At 40.2% G+C, this 14,808-nt stretch overlaps 1 protein-coding gene across 6 annotated transcripts in view; it reads right to left on the reverse strand.

Annotated features, from left to right (window-relative positions):
* Positions 1 to 11,626: 11,626 nt before the first annotated feature.
* The window catches only part of LOC134339000 (RNA binding protein fox-1 homolog 3-like), a 45,483-nt gene continuing 42,301 nt past the window's right edge, over positions 11,627 to 14,808 (reverse strand). The window contains exon 13 of one of the 6 annotated variants that reach the window (XR_010016322.1): positions 11,627 to 14,645. The gene's annotated coding sequence lies outside the window, so the exon portion shown is untranslated. The remainder of the gene's footprint in view (positions 14,646 to 14,808) is intronic. The other 5 variants (XR_010016321.1, XR_010016320.1, XR_010016319.1 and 2 more) reach the window with 5 other exon arrangements.

Consider the following 14,808-nt stretch of genomic DNA (forward strand, 5'->3'; position numbering starts at 1 on the left):
AGAGGTAGAGATTGAGAAACAGGTTAAGATACAAATACAGGTACAGATGAAGAGAAAGATAGAGATAGAAGTAGAGGAAGAGGCAGAGACAGATGCAGAGGCAAAGGAAGAGATAGAGGTAGAGGTAGAAGTAGAGAAACAGGTAGCGATACCGGTAGAGATAGAAACTGAACTAGAGATAGTGATTGAAATAGAGGTAGATATAGAGATAGGCAGATAGAACCACAAATAGACATAGAGATAAAGAAAGTGCTAGCGATCCAGATAGAGGTAGAGATAGAGAAACAGATTAAGATACATATTCGGGTACAGATGGAGAGGAAGATAGAGATAGAAGCAGAGATTGAGGCAGAGACAGAGAGATAGGCCGAGGCAGAGACACAGGTAGAGGTAAAAGTAAATAAACAGGTAGAGATACAGGTAGAAATAGAAACTGAACTAAAGATAGTGAACGAGATAGAGATAGGCATATAGAAATATAGATCCACAGATAGACATAGAGATAACGAAAGTGATAGTGATCCAGATAGAGGTAGATACAGGTACAGATAGAGAGAAAGTTAGAGATAGAGATAGAAGTAGAGGTTGAGGCAGAGGAAGAGGCAGAGAGCAGAGGCAAAGGTAGAGGTAGACATAGCGAAACATAAAGGTAGACATAGAGGTAGAGATAGAGATAGGCATATAGAAATATACAGCTACAGATAGATATAGAGATAGAGAGAGCAATAGCAATCCAGATAGAGGTAGAGATAGAGAAACAGATTAAGATACAAATACAGGTACAGGTGGAGAGAGAGACAGAGATAGAGATAGAAGTAGAGACAGAGACACAGGTAGAGGTAGAAGTAGAGAAACAGGTAGAGATAGAAACTGAACTAGAGATAGCAAACGAGATAAAGGTAGAGATAGAGATAAGTATATAGGAATATTGACCCACAGATAGACATAGAGATAAAGAAAGTGATAGCAATCCAGATAGAGGTAGAGATAGAGAAACAGATTAAGATAACATACAGGTACAGATAGAGAGAAAGACAGAGATAGGGATAGAAGTAGAGATTGAGGGAGAGGAAGAAGCAGAGACAGAGACAGAAGCAGAGGCAGAGGCAGAGGCAAGGGTAGAGGGAGAGGTAGAGAAACAGGTAGAGATAGAGATAGGCATATAGAACTATTGAGCTACAGATAGACATAGAGATAGAGACACCAATAGTAATCCAGATAGAGTGAGAGATAGAGAAAAAGATTAAGATACAAATACAGGTACAAACAGAGAGAAAGATAGAGCTAGAGATAGAGATAGAAGTAGAGGTCGAGGCAGAGGCAGAGACAGAGGCAGAGGAAGAGGTAGAGGTAGAGATACAGGTAGAGGTAGAAGTAGAGAAACAGGTAGAGATAGAGATAGTGATGGAGATAGAGGTAGAGATAGAGATAGGCATATAGAAATATAGACCCACAGGTAGACATAGAGATAAAGAAAGCACTAGCAATCCAGATAGAGGTGGAGATAGAGAAACAGATTAAGATACAAATAAAGGTACAAATAGAGAGAAAGATAGAGATAGAGATAGAAGTAGAGACTGAGGCAGAAGCAGAGACGGAGACAGAGGCAGAGGTGGAAGCAGAGACAGAGTCGGAGGCAAAGGTAGAGGGAGAGGTAGAGAAACAGCTAGAGATATAAGTAGGGATAGAGACTGAACTGGAGATAGAGATAGAGATAGAGATAGGCAGATAGAAATACTGGGCTACAGATAGACATAGAGATAGAGACAGCAACGGCAATCCAGACAGAGATCGAGATAGAGAAACAGATTAAGATGCAAATACAGGTACAGATGAAGACAAAAAGATAGAGATAGAGATAGAAGTAGAGGTTGAGGCAGAGGCAGAGACAGAGACACAGGTAGAAGTAGAAGTAGAGAAACAGGTAGAGATAGAAACTGAACTAGAGATAGTGATGGAGATAGAGGTAGAGATTGAGATAGGCATATAGAAATATAGAGCTACAAATTGACATAGAGATAAAGAAAGTGCTAGCCATCCAGATAGAGGTAGAGATAGAGAAACAGATTAAGATACAAATACAGGTACAGATGGAGTGAAAGATAGAGATAGAGACAGAAGTAGAGATTGAGGGAGAGGCAGACACAGAGACAGAGACAGAGACATAGGTAGAGGTAAAAGTAGGGAAACAGGTAGAGATAGAAACTGAACTAGAGATAGTGTTAGAGATAGAGGTAGAGATAGGGATAGGCATATGGAAATAAAGAGCTAAAGATAGACATAGAGATAGAGACAGCAATAGCAATCCAGATAGAGGGAGAGAGAGAGAGAAACAGATTAAGATACAAATACAGGTACAAATAGAGAGAAAGATAGAGATAGAGATAGAATTAGAGATTGAGGCAGAGGCAGAGGCAGAGGTAGAGATACAGGTAGAGGTAGAGATACAGGTAGAGGTAGAGATACAGGTAGAGGTAGAGAAACAGGCAGAGATAGAGTCTGAACTAGAGATAGTGATCGAGATAGAGGCAGAGATAGAGATAGGCATATAGAAATATAGAGCTACAGATAGACATAGAGATAGAGACAGCAGGAGCAATCCAGATAGAGGTAGAGATTGAGAAAAAGATTAATATACAAATACAGGTACAGATAGAGAGAAAGATAGAGATAGAAGTAGAGACTGAGGAAGAGAAAGAGACAGGCAGACAAAGAGGCAGAGGGAGAGGTAGAGATACAGGTAGAGGTAGAAAAACATGCAGAGATACAGGTAGAGGTAGAAACTGAACTAGAGATAGTGATCAAGATAGAGCTAGAGATTGAAATAGGCATATAGAAATTTAGAGCTATAGATAGACATAAGGAAAGTGATAGTGATCCAGATAGAGGTAGAGATAAAGAAACAGATTAAGATACAAATACAAGTACAAATAGAGAGAAAGATAGAGATAGAGATAGTAGGAGACATTGAGGCAGAGGCAGAGGTAGAGATACAGGTAGAGGTAGAGAAACAGGCAGAGATAGTGCTTGAGATAGAGGTAGAGATAGAGATAGAGAAACATACAGATACAGGTAGAGTTGGGGTTTTTGGATAGGGATAGATATATAGTTAGAAGTAGAGATTGAGATAGAGATGGAGATAGGGATAGTGATGGGGATAGATTAAGATTTAGAGATAATCTTAATGTTATATAGATACATACTGTATATCTATAACTGTAAGTATTTAATAGGGATAGGCACAGAGAGGAATGAAGATACTGATGGACATATAGGGATAAAGTAAGGATAGAAACACACAGAGAAAGACAGGGATAATGAACGTAGCTATAAATTGGTGCAAGCATGTATAGAGTTTCAGATAGACATTGCAATCAAGATAGAGATAGCGATCAAGATAGAGGTAGAGATAGAGACAGGTATAGAGAAAAATAGAGCGAGAGATTGACATAGAGGTAGAGATAGTGATAGTGATTGAGATAGAAGCAGAGATAGAAATAAGCATAGAGATAGAGAAACATATAGAGATACAGGGACAGGTACAAATAGCAACAGAGACAGAGATACAGATGCAGATAGAGGCAGAGATAGAGAGATAGAGATAGCAATCGAGACAGAGGTAAAGATAGAGATTGGCTTATAGAAATATAGAGCTACAGATTGACATGGAGATATAGATAATGATAGCAATCAACATAGAAGTAGAGATAGAGATAGGCATAGAGACAGAGAAACAGATACAGGTACAGATAGCAACAGAGACAGATAGAGACAGAGATACAGATAGAGATAGAGCTGGGGTTTTGGGATAGAGATAGATATAGTGTTTGAAGCAGATTTTGAGATAGAGTTACAGGAAAGGATAGTTATAGGAATAGATTAAGATTTAGACATAACCTTAGAGTTATAGAGATACATACTGTACATCTGCAACTGTAGGTATTTAACAGGGATAGGCATAGAGAGGAATGAAGATACTGGTAGACATATAGGGATAAAGTAGGAATAGAAACACAGAGAGACAGACAGGGATAGTGGACATGCCTATAAATTGGTGGCAGCATACAATGCATGAGCGAGAGGTAGAAGTATAAAGTTACAGATAGACATAGAGATAGAGATAGAGAGAGGTAGAGATGGAGAGGCATAGAGACAGAGATACAGATACAGATAGATACAGAGGCAGAGACAGAGATAGACACTGAGTCACAGATAGAGATAGAGATACAGATAGAGTTGGTGTTTTGGGATAGAGACAGAGGTAGAGATAGAAGTAGAGACTGAAATAGGAATAGAAGTACAGACTGAAATAGAGATAAGGATAGAGGTGGAGCCTGAGATAGAGACTGAGATAGACGTAGAGACTAAGATAGAAACTGAGATAGAGACAGAGATAGAGGTAGGGGTAGCGATAGGAATCGAATAAGCTTTAGAGATAGCCTTACAGTTATACAGATCCATACTGTATATCTGTGACTGTAGGTTTTTAATAGGGATAGGCATAGAGAGGAATGGAGATACTGGTAGACATAAAGAGATAAAGTAAGGATGGAAATAAGGATATAGATTTGACAGAGATAGACATAGAGAACAGCTAAACATGGTGATGGCGTTAGACATAGCAATAAAAGATGGAGATAGATATAGCTGTGGACCTATGACAGTATTAATATAAAAGAAGCATACAATACACGAGGGAGAGGTACTTGAAGTTAGCCAAAGAAATATAGCTACAGATAGACGTAGAGATAGCAACTGAGATACAGAGAGAGCAATTGAAATAGAGGTTGAGATATAGATAGGCATAAAGATACAGATACTGATACAGATAGGGATAAAAACTGAAACAAAGATAGGAGCATAGATAGAGATAGAGTTAGGAATGGTCATAGGGGATACAATAAGAGTTAGAGAATAGCTGTAACTGTAGGTATTTAATAAGGATAGCCATAGAGAGGAATAGAGGTACTGGTAGACAGAGACAGATAAAGTAAACATGGAAATAAGGATATAGATTTTCACAGGGATAGAGGTAGAGATAAAGATAGATAACAGTTAAACATAGTGATGGTGATAGAGACAGCGATAAAGATGGAAATGGAGATAGCTGTAGAACTGTGATGATATCAATATGAGAGACACGAAATGAAATAGTGATGCAGCAATAGAACCACACAGAGGCAGATAGGGATATTGAGTGTACCTATAAATCAGTGCAAGTGTTACAATACACCAGGGAGAGAGAACCAGAGAAATATAGAGTTACAGATAGACATAGAGATTGAAATAGAGAGCGATCCAGATAGAGATAGTGACTGAGATAGAGATAGTGATCAAGATAGAGACAGAGATAGAGGTAGACCTAGAGATACAGACACAGATAGAGACAGAGACAGATACAGAGACAAAGTTAGTGAAAGAGGCAGAGTTGGTGTTTGAGATAGAGATAGAGGTAAATTAAGAGACAGAGGTAGAAATAGGGATAAATTGAAAGTGAGGCATAGCTTTACAGTTATGCAGATACATACTGTATAACTGTAACAGTCAGTACTAAGTAAGGATAGGTATAGAGAGGAATAGAAGTACGGGTAGACATATAGAGACAATGTAATGATAGAAATAAAGATATAGATTTTGGCATGGATAGATATAGAGAAGAACACAGCAATGGCGATAGAGATAGCAATGAAGGTTTAGATTGAGATAGGTGTAGAACTATGACGATCGATATGACAGAAGTGAAATGAAATAGTGATGTAGCAGTAGAAACACACAGAGACAGATAGGGATAGTGAGCATTCCTACAAATTAGTGCAAGAGTACAATAAATGAGGGAGAGGGATTTTATTAGCGATAGAAATATAGACCTACAGATAAACATAGAGATAGATGTCTCAACAGTGATTAAGATAGAGGGAGAGATAGAGACAAGCATAGAGATACAGAATCGGATACAGGTACAAGAGAAAGAGATATACGGATACAGATATAGAGTTAGAGATAGAGATAGAGGTGGGGTTTCAGGATAGAGGTAGATTAAGAGATAGAGATAGAGGGTAGAGGTAGAGATAGCAATAGGGATAGATTAAGAGTTAGAGATGGCCTTAGAGTTATAGAGATACATACTGCATATCTGTAATTGTAGGTATTTAACAGGGATTGGCACAGAGAGGAAAGGAGATACTGGTAGACATATAGGGATAAAGTAAGGATAGAAATAAGGATATAGGTTTTGACAGAGTTAGAGATAGAAAAAAGCTAAACGTCATGATTGGGATAGAGATAATGATAAAGATAGAGATGAAGATAGCTGTTGAACTATGACAATATCATTATGAAAGAAGTGAAATGAAATAGAGATGTAGCAGTAGAAACACACAGAGACAGACAGGGACAGCAAGCATTCCTATAAATTGGTGCAAGCATACAATACATGAGGGAAAGGTATCTTACGTTAGCCAAAGAAATATAGTTATAGATAGACATAGAGATTGAGATAAAGATAGTGATCAAGATAGAGGTAGAGATAGAGATAGGCATAGAGACAGAGATACAGATAGAGACCAAATCAGAGACAGAAATGGAGATAGAGATATAGATTCAGCTAGAGACAGAGATAGCGATAGAGTTGGAGTTTTGAGATAGAGATAAAGATAGAGATAGAAATAGGGATAGCGAAAAGGAAAGATAAGTAGTTAGATATTGCCTTACAGTTGTACAGATACATACAGTATAACTATAACTGTAGCTAGTTAATAGGGATAGGCATTGAAATAGACGTACTGGTAGATATCTAGTGATAAAGTAAGGATATGGATTTTGACAGGTACAGAGATGGAGATAAAAATGGAGAAGAACTAAACATACTGATGGCAGTAGAGATAGTGAAAGAAATGGAGATGAAGGTGGCTTTAGAACTATGATTATATCAATATGAAAGAAGTGAAATGAAATAGAGATGTAGCAGAAGAAACACACCAAGGTAGATAGGGATAGTGAGCGTGCCAATAATTTGGTGCAAGCATACAATATACGACAGAGAGAGATTTGAAGTTAGCCATAGAAATATAGAGATACCAATGGAGACTGAGATAGAGATAGCAATCAAGATAGAGGCAGAGACAGAGACAGAGACAGAGGTAGAGACAGAGTTACAGATAAAATACAGATTGAGACATAGAGATAGAAATAGAGATAGAGATTTAGATAGAGGTTGGGATAGATTAAGAGTTAGAGATAGCTTTACATTTATGCAGATACATGCTGTTTATCTGTAACTGTAGGTATTTAATGGGGATAGGCATAGAGAGGAATAGAGATCCTGGTAGATTTTGACAGGGATAGAGTTAAAGATTGATATACGTTTAGTGACAGAGATAGAGAAGACCTAAACATAGTGATGGCAATAGAGATAGCAATAACGATATGGAGAAAGCTGTAGAAAAATGATTACATAGATATGAGAGCAGTGAAATAATATAGACATGTAGCAGGAGATATAGGGTAGGCATTGAGAGGAATGTAGATATGGTGGAAATATCGAATTAATAATAAAGATAAAAATAAGGATATACATTGTGATAGAGAGAGATAGCAAGAGAGATAGAGATAGTGAGTGTATCTATAAATTGATGCAAGCATACAATACATGAGGGAGAGGAAATTGGAGTTACTGATAGAAATATAGAGTTTACAGATAGATATGGAGTTATAGATAGAAATACAGCTAGATAGATAGAGATAGACCTACAGTTAAACAGGTAAATAGACATAGGTACTCTATAGATGTGAATAGGGATAGTCATACAGATATAGAAATAATTGTAAATATATAAATAAAGAATATAAATTGTGATGGAAATAGAGAGGGAGACAGGGATAGAGACAAATAAAGGGATAGAGATAGAGTAAGATATGGATATAGATAAAGATATTGAAATAGAAATAGAAATAGACTTACAAATATGCATCCAAATAGAGATAGGTACAGAGAGGAATATAGATAGTGGTGGATATATAGAAATAATAGTAAAGATATAAATGAGGACATACATTGTGATACAGATAGCAACAGAGAAAAAGACAGAAATAGAGATAGATAAAGAGTTAGAGATAGAGATAGACATACAGGTATACAGATTTTAAAAAAACCATGGGTATGGTACAGGTATAGACATAGAAGGCAATAGTGATAGTGGTGCAGATATAAAAATAATAGTAAAGATATAAATATGGATATGCCTTGTGATAGAGATTGAAATAGAGAGATATAGTGATACGGTTACAGATAGAGGCAGAATGATAGAGAACAGGTAGGCATAAAAATGGCAATTGTGATAGCAGTAAAGGTAGAGATGTAGCTAGCTGTGGAGCTATGACAACAGAGATATGAAAGAAGTGGTGGAAATTGAAATAGAAATGGAGATATAAGGAGGATTTAATAACAACAGAGTCAGTGATAACAATATAATGAGAAGCAGACAGGGAGAGATATGGAAAATCAATAGAAAATCAGATAAACATATTGGGGGACTTACATCCAGACAGGGATGAATAGGGATAGGGATAGAAGCTAAGACATGGACAGAAATAGAGATTGTGACCACGACATTTAGAAACAGCAATAATATTGAAAGTAGTGATGTTGTTAGAGACTGACATAGAATTAGACATAGAGATAGAGATACAGATCAAAATAGATGTAGAGATAGAAATAGAGATAGAGGTAGAAATTGAGCTAATTATTGAGACAATTAGATAGAACGAGAGACAAAGGTGGGGTTATAGAGATCGGTAGAGTGGCGTGTGTGACAGACTAGGGGAGACATACAGAGGAAGAGAGATTAATGGAGTCAAAATAGGTATGTTTATATAGACGTAGATGGTGTTTGAGAGATAGATTGTAATATGGAAAGCATTGTAGACAGACATAGAAATAGAGACATAAGGTAGAGACAGAGATGGGGATGATGCTAGAGATAGAGAGGGAGATTGGGGTAGAAGAGAGATAGGGTGAAAGAGATAACTTTTCATAGCCTCCGCTTCTTTTTGTTCCATCTCCTTTCTGAATGGCTGCATGGTAGCATAGCGTTTAGCATAACACCAGCGACCTGGATTCAATTCTGTCGCCATCTGTAAGGAGCTTGTACATTCTCTCTGTAACCACATTTTCCCTCTGGGTGCTCAGTTTAGCAGGTTAATTGGTCACATATATTTGGGCAGCCCAGTCTCGTGGGGCCGGGACCATGATTTATCTCTAAATAAAATAAACAGCTCAACTACATGTAGTGAAATATATTTACAATAGGAGCGGTGAACTTTGTGCAATAATATTGGCAATGGCAGTAAATAGGTAAAGGACTGACAGATACAACATTAGACAGACCAATGAATAATGTAGAAATAAGAATTAATAACACGGGCAAGAAGTGTAGATGGAAGCTACGAATAAACTACTATTGTGCCATATGGTGTAAAATATAGGACTAAAACAAAAAAAATAAAAATAACAACTGCAGCTTACAAAAGGAGTGATTCTCGCAAAAAGATCTAGATTTAGATACAGATGTACTGTATATTGAGATAGTTTGGAATATGCCTAAATGAAAGATGAGAAAGAGGATTAGAGATGGAGTGAGTATTGCTATATAGAGGGTTAGAGACAGAATGGCAGAGAGAGGGTGAGACACAGAGAGAGAGAGAGATTTATAAGGATAGCCATTGTGAGACAAAATGAAGATGATGAGAGATCAGTAAGTCAGGCAGTGCCTTTGCAAAGGAATAATCCTTTCCATGGATGCTGCCTGACTTGCTGAATTCCTGAAGCATGTTGTATGTATTACTCCAAATTTCCAGCATCTGTAGAATACCTTGTACTTAGAGACAAAGGGAAGTGGAGTGATAGAGAACAAAGTCTATGAGTATAAAGATCAAGGGAAAGGTGGAGAGATATAGAGAGTGATAAAAGAAAGACATTTGATGGCAATAACCGACTCGACAGAAATCTAGATGACAGCAATTAAAGTTGAGGATTCAAAAGATACAGATCGAAGAATGGTGGTGACAGTGATAGTGGTGATGGGAGGGAAAGAGGGAGAGAGAGACACACACACAGAGAAAAACAAGGAGATAGAGGCAACTACGACAAAGATGATAGGGAAACCAACATAGAGGTAAAGATATAGTTAACAGTTATAATAAAGAGACAGAGGTGAAAAACACTGAAAGGAAGAAACAGGTGACGGTAGAGGTTACAGAAACAGATGTGGAAGTAATGGAGGTGAGAGAATAAGGGATAGAGATGTGGAACAGCTGGGTTGAGATGTGCAGGAAACTGAAACGGAGATGGAGAGATGGACAAGGAGTGCATTGGAGGTCGATAGTGTTAACTGAGGAAGTTGTTACCATTTTACATCCAGCCTTGGCGATTTTTCTATGATTCCAAATAGTTTGAGATCAACCTCACTCAGGGACACAGATTGTACCTGATACTAGAAAACTGCTGCCATTTACAGGAACTACTCTCTATTCGCCTGAGTGTACTTGTGCAGTGAACCAGGGACCTGGGAGCAATACCTGCATCATCAGAAGAGACAGGTTTTCTACCCTTCCCTCTGCCCACCCACACTAAGCTGTCCATGATGTCATTGGGATGGCTAATGGTTCTTCATGGAGATCGACTGTTGCGAATTAAGTGAGCCTTAAGGGAAATCTGACAATGTGGCGAAAAAAATGTCATTGCCTCGCTCACGTGCGTTCTGCCCAGCCCCAGTATCCAGCTCGGGAAAACCAAATAAGTCAACGAGCTAACAAGCGACACATTCTGCAGCACCGCATTTGAAAATGTTAACCATTTATCGTGTTCAACTGTAGTAAGGACGGCTCTAAATATGAGATTGTCGGCAGATGTATAGAGTCATCAGACATGGAAACAAGCCACTCGGCCTGTCATTTCCGTGCCGCTCATCAAATATCTGCACTAATTCCATGGCCCTGGCTTTCCGTGGCGTGACGTTTTGAGATGTCGGATAGATACCTCGTAAATGTCAGTGGACCTGCCTCCACCAACCGCTCAAGCAATCCAAAGCGAAAAGTGGGGGCGGGGGGGGAGAGAGAGACGGGCAATGGGACGATGCAGTCATTTCAAAGGGCAGAGCCGCTGCCTCACAGCTCTAGTGACGTCGGTTCGAGTCCGACCTCCTCTCGTGTTTGTGTGTCTTTGTCTGCGCCTCTCCGCCTGACAGTCTACCTATGTGTGGAGGTTGCACGTTATCCCCGTGACCATGTGGGTTTCCTCCCTCAGGGTGTTCCAGTCTCCACACACATGTCAAGGAAGTGAGGGTCGGAGGCTGCCGTATATTGTCTCTAGTGTGTGGGTAGAAAGTGGAATTGGGATTGACGGGTAGATGGAGAGTGTAAAACGGGATTAATTTAGGATTAGCGTTCTTGAGCTGAAGGGCCTGTTACCCGTGCTCTGAGACTCTATCGCTGCCTAATGCCATAAAACCATAAGATATAGGAGCAAAATAGGCCATTCGGATCATCGGTTCTACTCGGCCATTCCATCATGGCTGATTTATTAACAACCTCAACATTGTCCTGCCTCCCTACCCCTCCCCCCACGTAATCTTTGACGCCCAAAGTAATCAAGAACCTATCAATCTCCGCTTTAAATATATCCAATGGATTGGCCTCTCCTGCCGGCAGTGGCAATGAATTTGCCATCGTCTGGCTAAAAGAAAGATCCTCCTCATCTCTGCTATAAAGCGGCGTCATTGTATTATGAAGCTTTGCCCTCTGGTCCTCGGCTCACTCACTACAGGAATCAAATGTAAACTCATTCGACCTTAATTCAAATACATCCCTAGACTCTTCTCTAACCTCTTCTGACCTTCTTCGTGCAGTTTTGGTTACCCTGTTATGGCTTGCATATTGTTAAACTAGAGACGGTGCAGAAGAGATTTAAAGGATTTTTCCTGGACGGGTGAGTTTGAGTTGCAGGGAGGGGTTGATCCTACTGGATCTCATTTTCTTTGGAACATAGGAGAATGAGGGTGACCTCGGCAGATTTTTAAAATCATGAGGATATGATCCAGATATGATATAAGGTGGATGATCATAGTCTATGTACGGTGTTGAGGAGTACAAAATTTGGAGGGCAGAGACAAGATGAGGGATGAGATTTCAAATGGACCTTAGAGGTAACTTCCTCTATTTCCTGAGGAGACTGAGGTCCTTTAACATCTGCCGGACAATGCTGAGGATGTTCTACGAGTCCGTGGTGGCCAGTGCTATCATGTCTGCTGTTGTGTGCTGGGGCAGCAGGCTGAAGGTAGCAGACACCAACAGAATAAACAAACTCATTCGTAAGGCCAGTGATGTTGTGGGGATGGAACTGGACTCTCTGATGGTGGTGTCTGAAAAGAGGATGCTGTCTAAGTTGCATGCCATCTTGGTCAATGTCTCTCATCCACTACATAATGTACTGGGTGGGCACAGGAGTACATTCAGCCAGAGACTCATTCCACCGAGATGCAGCACAGAGGAAGTCATTCCTGCCTGTGGCCATCAAACTTTACAACTCCTCCCTTGGAGGGTCAGACACCCTGAGCCAATATGCTGGTCCTGGACTTATTTCATAATTTACATATTACTATTTAACTATTTATGGTTCTATTACTATTTATTATTTATGGGCAACTGTAACGTAAACCAATTTCCCCCGGGATCAATAAAGTATGACTATGACTAAAGCACAGTGATTACCTGGAATTAACTGCCAGAGAGGTAATCGAGGTACGTACCGCTGCAACATTTAAGAGGTATTTGTATAGCCACACGGAGGGACAGAGCTCAGAATCTTATGGGCCAACCGCAGATATTTGGGACGAGCAGGGAGGATACTGAGGCTAGCATGAACCCAACTGGCCAAAGAGTTACTCTATGACTCTATGACATCCCGTGCCTTACGATTCCAAAATCCACTTTCATCCCCCTGTTATTGTGTACTCCTACGCACCAGGATTCAAGTGACCCAAGAACGTGGGATGAAACCTTAGCACTCGAGAGCGTCACGGGGAGAAACCGCAAGCACTACGCCGACAGCGATTGGGGGTCAGGTGGCGGAGATGTTTCTCAGCGTCTCTACCACTTGCCCTCTGCGGTTGAACTTCTAAGTGAACGGCAGACATTTGCCATCCACAACTCGACAAACAGAGGAACTGAACCGGAACAGGATCAGACATTAGGGAATGCACCGAACTGGAAAGAGTACGGAGCAGATAAAAGAGTAGGGAGCAGACGTTCAGGGACTCGCGGGACTGTTATGCAGAAAGGTTGAGAAGGTTGGGGCTATTCATTGGAGGGTAGGACAATATACAGGGGCACACAGTCTTTCTCGCAGAGTAGGGGAATCACGAACTAGGAACAGAGGTTTAGGGTGTATATTTTTCCTGTTCTGTCTCCTTCTATCATATCTCCCAATTCCAGCAATCCCCTCCCTCACGTACTTCGATCTCCCCGTCATCTTTCAACGCCCCAGCAGTGGGAAAATCAGAACTAGAGGATATAGTTTAGGATGAGAGGGACTCTCTGTTCTGTATGACTTTCTAAGATAGGTGAGAGGTCATCGGCTAGGTTTTGTTTTAGAGATCGTCCCACACTCCCCGTCCTTGCCCCTGCCCCGCCTCCTTCAAGCAGGCAAGATCGCCACCCAAGGCGCAAGGCGAACATTCACCTCAGGCTCCGGACACGGGATCGGAGTAGAATGGGGATGGAACACAGCAAGTGAAGGTGGAGTTAGTGACAGTTCAGCTAGAGATAAACAGGAATGCAGTTTGAAAATAAACAGAAACGGAGAGAGGGGGAGGTGTCCACAGGTATCTGAGAAAGCTGCACAATTCCCCTGTAATTTAGAAGCAGAACATACGATAGATACAAATAGAAGCACTGATACATGTCATCTTGAATACAAAGAATGAAATAGATTTAGCTTAAAACACATAACTGCATCAGTTGAAATACAGAGGCGGTGCAGAGAGATAGTTACAAGCAGAGATACAGAGGCGGATTTACGCGCCCTACTGTTACATACAGAGATTTAGAAATGGATAGATACAAGATAGGAACATAGAAACAAGTACAGAATAGAATATAGCAAAAGCTGCCCTCCTCAGTTGCAACAGGGACTGGGGAGAAGCCAAATAGACATTAAAGAGAGAGGGGGAAAAAAGCTTTGAGTAAGAGGTTCGTGATTATATTTCAGCACAGACATAGACAGAGAAATAGAGAAATTACAAGGAGAAAAATCAATTTAATTGCAGAGTTCCATATAAAAAAATCAAAGCCAAAATAGACATAAGTGTGTGTAAATAGTTTGAAGGAATTCAGAAGTTGAGGTAGACAAGAGAAGAGGATAAGAGACGCGATCCAGTGAGCGAGGTTCGAGTTGAAGAAACTGTAAACAATACAGACCACGAGTGAGACATCGCCAGGTTATCTTTGAGTTCTTGGGGGCCGTTAAGACTCGTGGAGGTGAAAATTTGACCTTGTATGCAGCGCAGAACTGGCGTTGCCCCGTCGGGAATTCACTTTACAGCCCGCCCTTCCTTCCGGTCCATGACGCTCATCAGAATTTAACCTGGAGGCTATGGGTGAAAGAGGTCAGTGTTGTCCATTAAAAATTACAACCTTAGTTAAGGTTTTTTTTCACCCCCATTGCGTGAGATTAGATACTTCTGCCCGTACTTGGTATGCAAAGCTGAGCCGAATGCAGCAGAAAACAGGAGCAGCAGGAGGCCACTCAGCCCT

This window comes from Mobula hypostoma, chromosome 28 (genome assembly GCF_963921235.1).
Source record: "Mobula hypostoma chromosome 28, sMobHyp1.1, whole genome shotgun sequence".
NCBI classification, from domain to species: domain Eukaryota; kingdom Metazoa; phylum Chordata; class Chondrichthyes; order Myliobatiformes; family Myliobatidae; genus Mobula; species Mobula hypostoma.